Genomic DNA, 14,365 nt, shown 5'->3' on the forward strand with positions numbered 1-14,365 from the left:
TTAGCTGTATTTTGACTGACCTAGCTGGAAAGATTTCTGGAGGGGAGATGCTTGCTAGTCTCTAGGTTAGGACAAAAAAATCACTCCTAGTATTTCTTATTTAGTGTGAAGACACATATTTTCTGTCAGGGATGGATATGTGGGCTAGTTAGAATAGCCACTGCTTTCCCCTGCTAGTCCCTACATATGGTATTCACCTTCCTAGGTATGAAAGTAATAATGGAATGTTGTATTCCAGCTGCAAGGGGTGGGCATCAGTTGAGTGAGTGAGCCAGCTGATGAGGCTTAGTTATTCAGAGGAGGAGCAGCTCTTGAAAGGACGGTGAATTACACCTGGCTACAGCTCAACAGTTCTGAGAAGAACAGATTTAGCCAAGAGGAAGTAAAGGATGAGTAGTCCTGATGATTTAATGAGGCAGATGGTTTATTGTTTTGAAATGAAGCTACTACATACTGCCATTTTTTAACTTTATGTTTAAAACTGATTGATGGTTTTTAGGGACTGTAGTTCTTGTCAGCCTGCTGCTGTAGCAGTATTTATGTTTATATCAAATGACTGACAACCCCTTAAGTGACACATTAAATTATCAATTATTTGAGATAAAATCAGTACAGTACATCAAAAATTTTGAAGTGATTCATAAAAAACTAACCTGCTTTGGCCACCACCTAATTTAATAGTACTACTCTCTATGGTAGTGCCATTAGACATGGATGGGCCTTCACAGAAAGACTAAAACTGCAGAGTATGCATTCTAGGCTTCAATAGATGGTCCACTTCACAATATTTTAACCTTTTCCTGGAGCTCTTAGATGAAGCTAAACTAACTTCAGCATCAAAGTAATTGTGCAGAATTGTGTAGCTTCGGTCTTCTAGGTACCAGAAATATTTTTGAGGTGTTTTACTTGTTACATGGAAGAAAAAAGAATCCTTGTAGCTGTCATCTAATTATTCTAACCTCTGCAATGTTAACATTTAACAGTGAAGTTTTATTTCAGACCTCATAAAGAGGTTTTAAATAAAAAGGATAGTCAGAATAAATTTTGATATAACTTCAGAATCAGGCTGGCCAGAAGGAAGACACACACAATGTGAATTTTGGGGAGCAGTGATGAATTTAAGGCTGCCTTTGGGTTTTGATTGCATCATGTGTTTGCCATCTCTCTTTGCTGAAGAATTTTTGTTTAGTTTCTGTAAACTAGGGCAATAAACTGTGATTCCAGAAGTAATAATACAGTGAAGAAAGCATCTTTCATAAAAGCTTAATGACCTGATTTGTTAATGATTTTGGATAGTTGGATGGACCAAATTATACTAAAATCTCATTTTGTAAGCTGCTATGTTTTGTTTTCTCTCCAGATACAAGGAACCTTCTCTGTCATAAGTGCTAACCCTCTCAAAAAGAAATCAATGCCCTGGAAAGGGGCTGTTCCTTTCTCCTCAGCAAAAATATGTGAGTTACAGAGGGTGTGCATCTATGACAATGACAAATCTGAAAATCAGGTAACACAAGAGATAGAGCATTTTAGACTTCCAGGTTGCTTTAAAGGAAGGTAGGAAGCAGTTAAATTAATGATGTATCTTTGAAATGAGCTTAACATATTATAAAATCCACTGTAGGAAAAAGAGGTGTGTATACTACTTTGCAAAGAGAAAACAAAATAAAAATTCAAGTGTCTGCCTAGGATGCTTTAGGGGAATTTTTCATTAATGATACTTTTAGGAATGACAGGAATATTTTGGTGAAAATCAGGAAAGTAAGTGTACCTTTAGTTTGCACAAGTTATATAGATATATATGTTATATACTTTGTATTCAGCATTTTGCTATGATATACAATATGAATATTGTATATACATTAAAATAAAAAATAAATAATAAAATCTTAAACTTCTGTTCAGAAAAATATTCTTTTGTATAATATTTAGATGTAATTAAACCCTGTTAGTGACACACAGAGACAATTTTAGAATCGTTAAGGTTGGAAAAGACCTCCAAGGTCATCGAGTCCAACCTGTGGTCAAACATGGCTCATGTGAAACCATGCCACCCAGTTAAGCCATTACTTGGTTATGGGGTCCAGCTTTGTTGATGCAAAATACTTTAATGTGCCTCCCAGAAGATTTACTTCTTGGTAATTTAGAACATCATGGCCCTTCAGGATTCTGTTAAATTACTCAAAGTAAATTATGCTCTATGCTTTATTTATTAAATATGTTTCTTATTTGCTCATGTGTCCTGAAGGAAATAAAATTTTTACAATTAAATTGAATTTACAATTAAAAAGGTAATTCTGTTACAGTGTCTTCTGAATTTAAACAGTAGATTTGTTGACAAAAAGAGAGTCTTCACATATGTGTAAAAAAAAAAAGAAATAAATTAGCATTTCAGGCACGTGCATGAAAGTATTTACTAGGAAAATGTATCTAGATCAAGGAAACTTAGCTGTGATTATAATCATAGGTTTTGGTCTACTTATATAGGCCCCATTTGTACATAAAATATTGAATTAAAATGTGCCTATGTTTCAGTCAAGTGTCATTTAAAATTGCTAACTTGATGTGTCATTCTGAAAAATTAGATAATAAAAGAAACAGATTATCTCTTTTTAAATTAGCATCTTGCCATCATAGATTATGTCAATTTTTAAGAAGTATAATCAAAACAATTTTTTAAAAAAGAATCCCCACATGCTATAGATAACACCTACAAATATTTCCTAATGAAAATGGAGAAGAAATGAGAAGTGTATGAATGATGTATAAAGACTTTTATGGTTGGTTTATCCCCAAAATATTGTGAAGAAATGAATGTTAGAGAATTATATGTGGTTAGATTGTGCTGCTCTCTCTCCACAGTTGTCTGATGTGACTTCTTTCCTTGGGTGACAGAAGGATTTTAGGTCTTCCTTTTGTTCTCGACTCTTCTTGGAACCTCTGCATCACCTTCACATTAGTCATGCTCAATCTTGCTGCTTTCTTCTGATTTTTCTTTTCACTATTGTATTCTTTTCCAGTGGTGGGTACTGAGTACTAGGGTTCAGTTTTAATTGTGAAGATTAGTAATCAGAAAGATGAAGAGGACAAATGAAGTATGTTCTGGATGGCAAAGAGGCTAGATTTATACACAACACTGTAAGGGCAGAAGAAAGGATTTTGTCAACTGGAGTTGTAGGTTTGGCACTCACAGTTTTAACAGAGTAATTTTGGACCCATGCAATGAAGAGTCTGGTTTGGACTAATAATGATGTGCAGATTGGTTCTTTTCTTTTCCTACATAAAGGAAACTTTATACTGGATGGATCTAGCAGCTTAATCCATGATTAAACCTAAAGATAAACACACTTGTGCACTCAGCAGGAAGTCCTTCCAGCATCTACTTTCCAAAATTTTGGTGATCTTGGAAAGACCAATAGCAGGTCTCTATTTTATAAGCTTTGTATTTCCTTTGCTTTCCTTCTTCACGGTTCATAGTTGAGTCAGAACCTACTATTCAAGTATAAAACCTTATCAAAAAGTTTGTCTGAAAAATTATTATGAAAAGATAACAAAAGAAAATAAGGACAGGAAATTGTGGGATAAACAAACAGCCTCGGTAGGGGAGGATCAGTTTCTGGAGAAGGAGTTTGAGAAACATTCCACACAGGTGAAGTCACAAAGTCATTTTGGTCTGGAGGGCTGAGAAGGCCAGGTGAAAAAAAAAAGATATAGTAACAACTGATGACACATGAAGATGACACAGGAAGACACATGAAAAGTTGGTCAGCTGAGGGCACACATGGGAGACACAAAATCAGCAAATGAAAAGTATGATTGCTTTGGGGAACCCAAAGGGCCAGTTGCTTTAGATGCTGAGAAAATGTCAGAGGTGAACTAAATTAGCAAAGGAAAGTGTCGGATGTCTTCACTGAGATCCAAGTTTAGTCAATGAGTAGAAACTAGCCAGAGACAGTGAGGCTCTTCAGATGAATTGCTGGGGGTCTGAATACAAAGCAAGGGATTTCTGAGGGGTAGAAGATTGGTAATGGAACTGTGGGAGATTAAGAGATGCTTCTGTGGAGAGACGTGACAGAGATTTAAAGGAAGCATTTTTCTACCCTGCATATAATTAGTTTATGGAAATTATTGCCATGAAATACCAAGAAAATAAAGAGCTTAGTGGGATTAGATATCTATACAGGTAATGAGAACACAGGCAGTTACATTAGATGGGATAAAATTAATTAGGCCTAAAGCTTCTCATACCTGGAGGCATAAAGCAAGCAGTAGTGGTAGGGGCTACAAAGAAAGAGCCCTAGAGGTGATTTTGGTGGACTGAATTTTGAAGTCTAGCCTGAACAGGTCCTTGATTAATGTAAATCCTAAATGCTAGAAAGAGCAGATAGATGGTCTAATGATCACATCTAATTTCAGACTTATGGGGATCATCAGAAGTGGTAATGGTGATGGTCTGAAGCTGATAATACTGCATTGTTAATCAATTTTTCACTTTTCTGGTTGATCTAACAGCTCTTCAAGTTATCTAAAAGCAATAAATGTTATTTATAGACTTGATTTCAAGAACAAAACAGAACAAAACCCTCAAGAATAGGAGACTGGAAAACATTATTTTGGACTTGCATAGTTTTATAAAACTGGTTTTGAAGAATAACTACAGAAAATAAACACGATTTTGATGTATTTAGGTGTATTGTGACTATGCTAATAACTGGAAAAACAGGGTCATTTAGTCAATTAAACAGTTCAGACAGTTTTAGGAATTTTAGGTAGTCCAGTTCACCTAATAATTTATTCTCCATCTATTTCTGCCATTAAACTTAATGGTTTTGCTTCTTTCATCTGACAGTACTTCAAAACTTTCTACTAAAATTCTGTTTTGTTCTTTCAGGCGGTGCAAATATAACTCATTTACCTCCTGTAGTAACACTCTTCCTCTTGACTGCTGTTTATTGTGGTCCCTAACACGTCCTTGAAAAGGCAATATACTGCTGGCTTGCTGAATGGTGCATTCACTGGATGTTGGATTGTGTGTGTGGTTGACGGAAACATTTAGTCAATGCATTTTCTGCAGTAATAATAACCAAATATTTTAATTTTCCCCTACAAAATGTATTTGTTTTTCAAAAGAATAAACGTAAGCATTTTTCAATAAATACCATTTAATACTTTAAATGCTCTAGCCTTAGAGCTCAGAAACAGAAACTCTTTTTTCCACTTTATATTTGTCCTTCTTCGTTCCCTAAAAATGTCTTCTCTCATTAGTAAGAGCCATGAGACTACATTGTTTATTAGAAACTGCTGTCATGAAGACAAATTCCCACACTGGAATATAACTTTGGATGTTTTGCCAAAAAAAGAAAAAAAAAAATTAAAGAAGGATGGAAACTAGTACTTGGAATATCCTTACACGCAAAGTTATTTATCAAAGGCTGGTTATAGAGATGTTCTATCTTTGTAATCAGCCTCTTACAAATGCACAACAATAATAACAGCATACAGGAGATGTAATGCCTAAAATGTTTTGAATTTTGTTTCAGTGAAGTTGGGGAATGATTGTGATACCATCTGACAAGTTAGGGAAGTAACAATCTGCTGGCATAACGGAGACAACAAATGTATGCATGCCAGGTATGTGTGTGTATATTATTTTTTTCAGCTGTGCATGTCCATTGCAGATCCTTTTTCTTTGGAGTACATACAAAAAACACCTGTTCAGACCTGAACAATAGAAATTTGTGGTCTGTATCACAATATTCATGTGTGGTAGTTCCCAGTGTTTTCCTCTATGAACCTGCCATTCTTCATAGGACATGTAGTAACTAGAACTACTGCCTTCAGAAAGCATGATTTTTGATGGTCACATATTACTGTCAGGAAATCATAATTTCTGACTGCCACTTTAGCAATAGGTCGTAAAATTTCTCTTTAGAGAAAAATCTAATCCAGAACAGCATGCCCTGGGCTGTTTGGGATGCAGCATAAAAAGCCATGCTCCTTTTGTATATTCCCCTGTTTCTTAATTTTTGACCTCAGCAAGTTTATTGCCAAGATCATTGATATGCCCTGTTTTTTCACTAGTTTCCCTATTTCTTTAGCATTCATTGTTAAGTTTCATTAAAAGTATTGAAGATTTACCCAAATACTATTGAAAGCAGTAAGGATATTTGTTTTGATATATTTGGTTGAGTCAGGGAGAAAGGAAATTCATTTTTTGAACCTCTAACTTGCTCAAAAACTCTCTTATTCATTTGTCCCAAGTTTCTTATTCTTGCATCTATTAGGACAACTCCTTTTCCCTTTCCCTTTCCCTTTTCCATTTCCCTTTCCCTTTCCTTTTCCCTTCCCCTTCCCCTTCCCCTTTCCCTTTCCCTTCCCCTTCCCCTTTCCTTTTCCCTTTCCCTTTCCCTTTCCCTTTCCCTGTAAAAAGCTCTGTTTTGACTACCAGTTTTCTTGAAGTCACTGAAATGGATTTTCAACTTGAACATATTGAAGTCCAGTGAAGGACAGATGTCTAACTTGCTGTTCCTACTTGAAGTAAAAGCCTTCACTAATCCTATTACGCCAAAATAATTTGTTCCCACAGAAGAGTTCAGAATCTAGCACACACTCCTTATCCTTAAGGAGTTCATTGTTTTAACTCAAGGGCAAAAAGAATCAGTTTCATCAGGAGGTTTTCACAAAAGAGTTGCCAATATGGTTGAGAGAAGAGGATGGGATTTCACAAAAGTTCTTACTGGATTTAGAAGTGAAAATTGTATTGAAATTTGACAGGAAGTTAACATTTTATACATACTATTAGTAACTGCTTTTAAAACACAAGAGCTGCTTTTAATAAAACTCTTTTCTAAACAGTTTTTGATGTGGGCAGCATATGGTGTTTCATGCTTCTGTAAGCTGAAATTTACATTTCTAAAACCTAAAATTACATTACAAACAGTACACAATTACTGTACCTTTGCAACAGATTTTGGTTTATACTTGATTTGGGAAACTCTCTTTTTCCTAATGTTAAGGTAACATGATTTAAACTTTGGGTTTGGAATTAATTTATCATATCAACCTTTGAACCGAAAACTGCTGAAAATTTCAAGAGGTTCCAGAGTAGGATTTTATGAATTTCAGTAACAATTATAGTTATGAAATTATGACAGGAGATTCAGAAGTTGCTTCTTATTTGATAATTTATAGGAGATAATTGCATCAAACTTATCTTGATTTACAAATACAGACTTGTATGACTAAATAAACAAAAATAATAAAGAAATAATATTTTGAAATGAATATAAACACATATTTTAGTATTAAAACTCACAACTAGCTTGATTTTCTAACTTTAATAATTTGATGTAACATGCATTTCCATGTATTTACCTGCTAAATATCTTACATATATATAAAAGAAGTTTTTAATATTTCCATAAAAAGGTCTCACTGCAACTAGAATCAAAAGTATATATTTATATGTGACTTTATATACTCTATATCTTATTAATTTTTCCACTTTAAAACTGTGGTTTTGAAACAACATCAAAATCTTAACTACCTTTTCAGAATAATTTTAAGCATTAATTTAATCTAAAGATATCTCCTCTTGCACATTTAGTCACCTATTAAGATGTTTTCATAAACATTGTAAAATCTCTCTATGGATTTTCTGTTGGAATGAGATTTTTTGTTTCTAGGAATTTTTCTGCCTTAGCAACTGGGAAAATATGTTTTATAGAACACACAAATGGAACTAAAGTGAAAAAATCTTCAGGTCATCTATTCTTGTCCTTACTCTACAAGTTTGTGTACACAAGTACTTCTTTTTACTGGGTTGGTCCCTTCAGCTGTGTGCATCCCATGCATGTAATGGATTACATGATTTTACATAATACCCAAACTTTACAGAAATAAATTTCTTGTTAGATGTCCTGATTTCTTGTACTGAAGTGAAAGAAAGTTTCACTGTGAGCAGAAACACCAGCCTACTCCCTTCAGGATCTGCCTCCAAGAAGAGGTAGCTAAACATTGGATGGGGAGTAATATTTATGAACATATAAAAACAACCATGATAGCATCCATGATAGAGTCCACCTCAGCAGAAGACATCAGGAAGGTGTCTCTGTGTTTTAGTTGGCTAGAAATCAGTTCCAAATTTGGATTTTTGTATTTTAAATAAAACTTGTCTTCATTTCCCATGTCTCAGAAGAACTCATTGTGCTGTTGACTACCTGTTCAATTATTAACTTCAGAAACTATTTAAGTCTTTCATGTAAATGCATTTGTCTTCATAATTATATTAAGTTATTGAGATAGGTTTTGGATTACATTATTACAATATTTCTTTCCTGATGCTGAATCCAGTTTTTAGTATTTAATTTGATTACTGCACTTGAAGTTCTTTTTCACTTGACTATACATTCTGCATCACTTGAAAATTCAAATAAACAAAAATTTTCAAAAGCAAAGATCAGAAATAACCATACTGCTTTAGTAATACTCTTTTTATTAATATTCCATTTTTATTAAAATTCCCATTTTCAGTTTATAATACAGATTCATGGACACTCTGCCATGAGGAAAACCATTTACAGGCAACAACAGCAATCATTCTTCGATGAAATTCTGGACCACTTCTTTCCTCTGTGTCACTCATATCACCCACCCCATTAACACCTGCTGAATCTTCTCCCCATCAATCATCAGTCATCAGCAATCAGTCAGATACTTGATAATTAACAGAGAGAGGGAAAACACGAGGCCGAAATTATTTCTTTATGGTGGCTTCATGCATAAGCTCAAATAACAAGGGGAAAGGTTTGATGAGAGATGAGAGCCTCACTGCCTGTACACCTGTAAAACAAACCCATCAAAGTGGAATCCAGCAGTACATGGAGCACAGAGACTTTTCATACAATTGTTACGTCCTTTACTCGAATTGCAACCCAGGGATTGTGGCACAAAAGGGGAACTGAAGTTGGTTGCAAGCTTGAAGCAGAGCATGTGAAAAAGATGCTAGAGGACAGCTTTGATGTCTGCTGTTGTGATGAACTTCTGTGGTCCTTGCAGTATCAATATTCTTAAAGGAAAGATCCATCACTGAAAAGGCCTCAGTTAGAACTGTTCTTTACCATCTGGAGCTGTTCTTGGTTGGATGCATGTGCTGAAAATGCAAGAAAAATACTTGTAAAGATTCCCACTCAGAGGGCTCAGAGACTGAGGTGAGGGCTACAAAAAAGATCTCTTCCAACTTATTGGTTTACTGAACCCACTTTGATAAAAACAGGATCTGAGTTAAAGGAATCATGGTTTGAGTTGACACAGTATTTTCACTGATAGAATGGTTTTAAGTTTAGCTCATTTGATAATTTACAAAAACAGAGAAAAATGAAATTAAGATGTACAAAAGAGGTAAAAAGTTGCTAGAAACCTGCTTTAGAGATACTTCCTTTCTGCATTCAAATTAAATATTCTGTTTATTTTGTGATCAGTTCCATTTCTGATATTCTGAGGTATTGCTGAAGGTAAATATATGATTTACTCTGTGTGCATTACTTGTGCATTAGGCATGAAAAGGAGTGCAGAATTTCTCAGGGACATTCTCTTGAATGCTGATGTTAGTGCTTCTTGTTCTTCTCATTAACTGGGGTGTTTCATGAATTCGTGTTGAAGGCAGGGTATTGCATGCAAAATAAACATCTTTGTATGTAACAAGATCACTCTTGGCACCTCACTCCTCACCCTTTCCTATTCAGAAATTTCCTATTCTGTGATGACTTTCCTATCATTTTGACTTATTAATGGGACTTTTTTTCATATCAAAGCTGCATTGGATCCTCTGCTCTTTTATAATACACACAAATAAAAAACTGTTTCTATATGAAAAATATCAATTTTAAATATCAGAAGTATATAATTAATATATCCCTCATGCAAAATTAACCAGTTGAAACTTGTTTTTTATTATTTATTTAATATTTTAAGTTGCAAAGCAGATGCAGCACACCAACCTTCCTTGCTCTTGCTTTCCCACTCCTTTTTCTCCTCCTGCCTCTCTCCTCCCCTTTAGCATGCAAGCTGCAGATAAAAACAGCAGAGTAGAAGCCTGGAAAATACACTGATCTATTATCCATTCATATTTCATGAATTTGCCTAATTTCATGCAGTTCTGACTTAATTAGGTAATTATTCCACCCTCTTATGACCAGTGAATATCCTTATCATCACTATGTCAATATTAAAAAAACCCCAACAAACAAACAAACAAATCAATGACATTCGCAGTGACAATGGGCCACGTGAGAGCTTTTCAGTGCTTGTCATGCTGGAAGTGAAAATGAGTTATTGTTCTTTGGATGGGTGTAGTATCCTAGGGACACTCACTAAGTTCTTCTTTGCCCCTGGCTGTTTGGTTTCAGAATGGAAAGACCTTTCCATTTACTCATTAACTTTCTGATATTGTTTGTTGCTTCCCAGCCTTAAATCAAGACCATTCTTCTTTTTCAAAGATACTATCCTTCTTTCAATTTATTAATTTTGCTTTGATTTTCAAATATATTCTGAATTCTGAAGCCTGGTATACCAAATATCTGATGATGATGATGTCCTTTCCTGCTGATGCAACTTTTTACAAAAGATATTAAATCCATAGGTTTCATCAAGGTCATAACTGGTTGGAAAAGAAAATTTCTGTTGATCATCCCCATTCCTCAAACTCACCAGTTCTTCCTGAAGGAAAAAGTTGCATTACAAGAAAAAGAGAAGGATTAGAGAGCTCAGTTAAGCCTTTAGTAACAAACTGAAGGTTCTGTGATGATCGTGAAATTATCAGAGGAACCTGCACATATTATTGTGAGGAGAGAATGCAGCAACTTATGCTTGATTAAATTCCAGCACAACTTAATTTGTAGAAATAGAATATATAATAAGAAAATTAGTGCTACAGGTAAGTCATGACACAGGTTATATTTCAGTTTCTTAGACCCCATGTAAGAGCTTCGTAGAGATGTGACATACTATCATGAAACCTGTGACTTTCAAAGCAATAATTAATGTCAACACTTCCTATCAACATCAGAGGGATTTATTCTTTCAGTTTAATTAAGAGGTGAAAATATTTCCAGAGGACTTAAAAGAAAGCAATAAACATTGTGCACAAACCCTTACTTACTTAAAAGGAACAGAACTTTAAAGAACATTTAATTGCAGACTGTGTTGCAGTGATTTTTCAGGTAACAGTTAATAGCCATGAATGGCCAAAGGTGCCAGAACTACCTGTGTGCTTTCAAAGGGGCAACTTTAATTAGGAACAAGCCTTTAAAGGTCAATATCTTTATTTCAGGGCCTAACTGTGTGGCACACATACGGAGTGCAATGACTTCTTTTTAAATATCAAGGGGAAAAGTGAGGGGGCAATGGCTGATTCACCGAGGTAGTTTGTTAACTTCTGCAGAAGTTTGCAAGGAATCAGGCAGGTGGGATTTGCCTCTTGCTCCTGTGTGTTTTCCCCTCAGTCTCTTCTCTCCTGCACTCCATACAGCTGCCCTGTTTACATGTAAGAAATAAAACTGGGCACTGTCATGGTTACTTTATTGCTGGAACTGATCCACTAAAGTAAATGCCCAGTTTGGAGGTACAAACCTTTATTTTGTTATTATGCACACTTATTTCACATGACTAAAAACTTAAGAAGGATTGAGCACAGAAGGATTTAGTTAGAAGAATGATGTCTCCTGGATGCTTGGGGGTTGGTGTGTGGTTTTGGGAGAGATGTTTCCAGTGATGGGCTAGCTGGGAGGTGAAGAGATTTGTGTTTCTGCTTTTCTACCAAATCCAGTAATACAGCATTTGTGAATGATGCAACTTAAAGGATCATGCCTTACATGAATGGTTTCAGAAATAAAAAACAAACTCCAGGCCATTATTTTACACATTACTTTCCTCAGCCAAGGTGGTCACTTTCTCAAAGGGAAAACCCTCATGAAATTGTTCAGTTTCTCCTGAACAGGTTCAAAAGTGGGTGCTTTCTGCTTAGTACATTATCAGAGGCTGTAACCTCTTCAAAAATGGCAAATTCTCTGCTGCTTTCCGTCCATCAATGCACAAAGCCTGTAACTTCCTCTCTCCACTTTTTCTCCCATTTTTGGTTCCTTCCACAGATCTGAATGCTGCAGGTTTGGCTCCCATTTGGATCTGATTTTGTTCACCCTTTAGTTTGGTAAATCAATCAAGTAATGTTCTCATCTGAGAATGCTAAATGCTCAGTTTTCTAACAGTAGTGGCTTGAGACACTGTGACAATTCTATTTAGCTTATGGTAAATATTTCAGCAAGGAAAAAATCTCCCTTGCCTTGCAGCTTAATAAACTGTCACAGCAGATGCAGCTGTGTAAAATGGATTTGAAATCCTCTTTACTTTTCTTTTAAATATTTTCACTTCTGGCTTTATATTGTTCCCTGGTTGTTTAAAGCTGCTTTGGATTTCCAGCACCTCTGTTAAATATTAGGAAATCTCCGTCACAAAACTAAATACAGTGTAAATGGCTTTGGTTTCCTTTTGAAGCGAAGATAGAGCTTGAAGTAGCCAGTGGGACCTCTTAAATCCTGCCTAATTACATTTTCCCTTAAGTGAGGCTATATATAGCTCTTGGGGAAGTCTACAGAAAAGAGTCATAGGACATTTTCAAAAAAACCCGACTAAAATGTTAATTATCTGAACATCAACATTTTTACTTGGGATAGTTTTTCCCTTTGAACTTCCCACTGCAAAGTATAGTTTGAGCAATGACTACTATGGTGCTAAATGTCAAGCTGAATCTCATTAGACTTTTAGTAATGAAGGAATCAGCTTTTTGATACAGATGTTTCAGCATTGCATACAATAAATTCATTTGCATATTTAAAGTGCACTGACATGCATGAGAACTTGCAATACTCTGATGTTTTATGCTTTTCTGAGGAGCAGTCCGTGAGGAGCTTAAGAAGGTGAATAGCAGTAAACAGGTAATGCAGTAATAAAGAAAGAGTAAATAAAAGTAAGATTAAATACAAAGAGATTATAGGGCTATTAAAAGTAAAAATATTCTGTGTTTTTGAAAAGTTTTAGTGTCACAAGAAGCTGTGGTAGGGAGGAAAGAAATGGGATTTTTTGTGTTTTTCCAAATGAGGCGAGAATTTTCTCAAGAGTTCTTTTAAGTCTACTATGAAACCAATGAGAGGAAAAAAATTGAACTCCATTTTGAATTGCAGAATGAAAACTGTAGAAAAGTTGAATCTGTGAAGAATAGAGAAGATAAACACCAACGACTGGTGAGGAAAAGCCCAGAGTTTCAGTATGTCTATCATTTAAACATTTTGAGGTATCCTCATCAAAGGTGTCATAGAAATGTACTAGAAATATCTCTGAAAGAGCTTTGGATGATAACCAGTGTCAGTGGTTTACTGAGAGTTGTCAGAAATGCTGGTGACGTGCTGCCCTTTTTGCATCATCTGAGCTTTGAAAATTCATACTTGTCTCTAGATGTTTTCTGCTGAAAATGGCTGGGATTTAGTTTTGTTTCAAATAAAAAATATGGTGGGGGAAGAGAAGAGTTCAGCAAAATGGACTGGTGTGACTTTAAGATTTTAAAATGACAGTTCAAAGGTGAAATTATAATGGGAATCCAGAGTGGGCAATAGAGAGTTGAAGTTCACAGCCTGATGATTTTTGCTCGAGCATATGTCTTCTGACCACAAGTCCACCATCAGGAATAAGATTAACCATGCAAAAGAAAAGTCCTTCCTAAAGCAAGATGGCAAAATTTGTGTTAGGATTAGGGTTACCTACAACAAAAAATTGAGGCCATATAATGAAGAAGAAGGACTTTTTGTCATGGTCAATTGTATTTACATCCTATCTGCTCCTTGCACTGAACAAAAGTTTTATAAAATTCATGTTCTAGCACCATTCTGGTAAGAATCTGGAGAAGAGGAAGAACATAGTGAGGTGTTTTTTTTAAATTTGCAAATGTTTCTAACTACTAAAGATAGCCTCAGAAGGAGACAATAGAATGATCTTTGAAAATTCAACAGATGGAGAACTGGTTGGGAAAGTTGGAGAATGACACTTTAGGGACCCAGTGATACAGGAAGATAATTTTGCATTGAAGTCAGGGAGAAAAGAAGGCCATTGAAGGAAAACAGAGTTGACAGGGTATGTGGGATTTAGGAGGAAAACTGATTTTTGTGCAGCGTTTTGAGTGGATTTCCTTGGTGTAAAATGGAGGAGGTCAAGGCTGACGAGAAGATTGAAATATGTTGGAAACCAGACCAACCAGGTGCTAATCTCATCTGTTCAGACACAAAAGGAAGTCTTCCCTCTAGAAAATGTATGTAGTAAGATG

At 35.4% G+C, this 14,365-nt stretch overlaps 1 long non-coding RNA gene across 1 annotated transcript; it reads left to right on the plus strand.

Moving 5' to 3' along the window:
• Positions 1-326: 326 nt before the first annotated feature.
• On the plus strand, positions 327-9,803 carry LOC138108927 (uncharacterized). Its single transcript, XR_011150131.1, has 3 exons — positions 327-382; positions 5,538-5,628; positions 8,530-9,803. It is a non-coding gene; the product is annotated as an uncharacterized lncRNA (long non-coding RNA).
• Positions 9,804-14,365: the final 4,562 nt, after the last annotated feature.

Source organism: Aphelocoma coerulescens, chromosome 4 (genome assembly GCF_041296385.1).
Source record: "Aphelocoma coerulescens isolate FSJ_1873_10779 chromosome 4, UR_Acoe_1.0, whole genome shotgun sequence".
Classification (NCBI taxonomy): domain Eukaryota; kingdom Metazoa; phylum Chordata; class Aves; order Passeriformes; family Corvidae; genus Aphelocoma; species Aphelocoma coerulescens.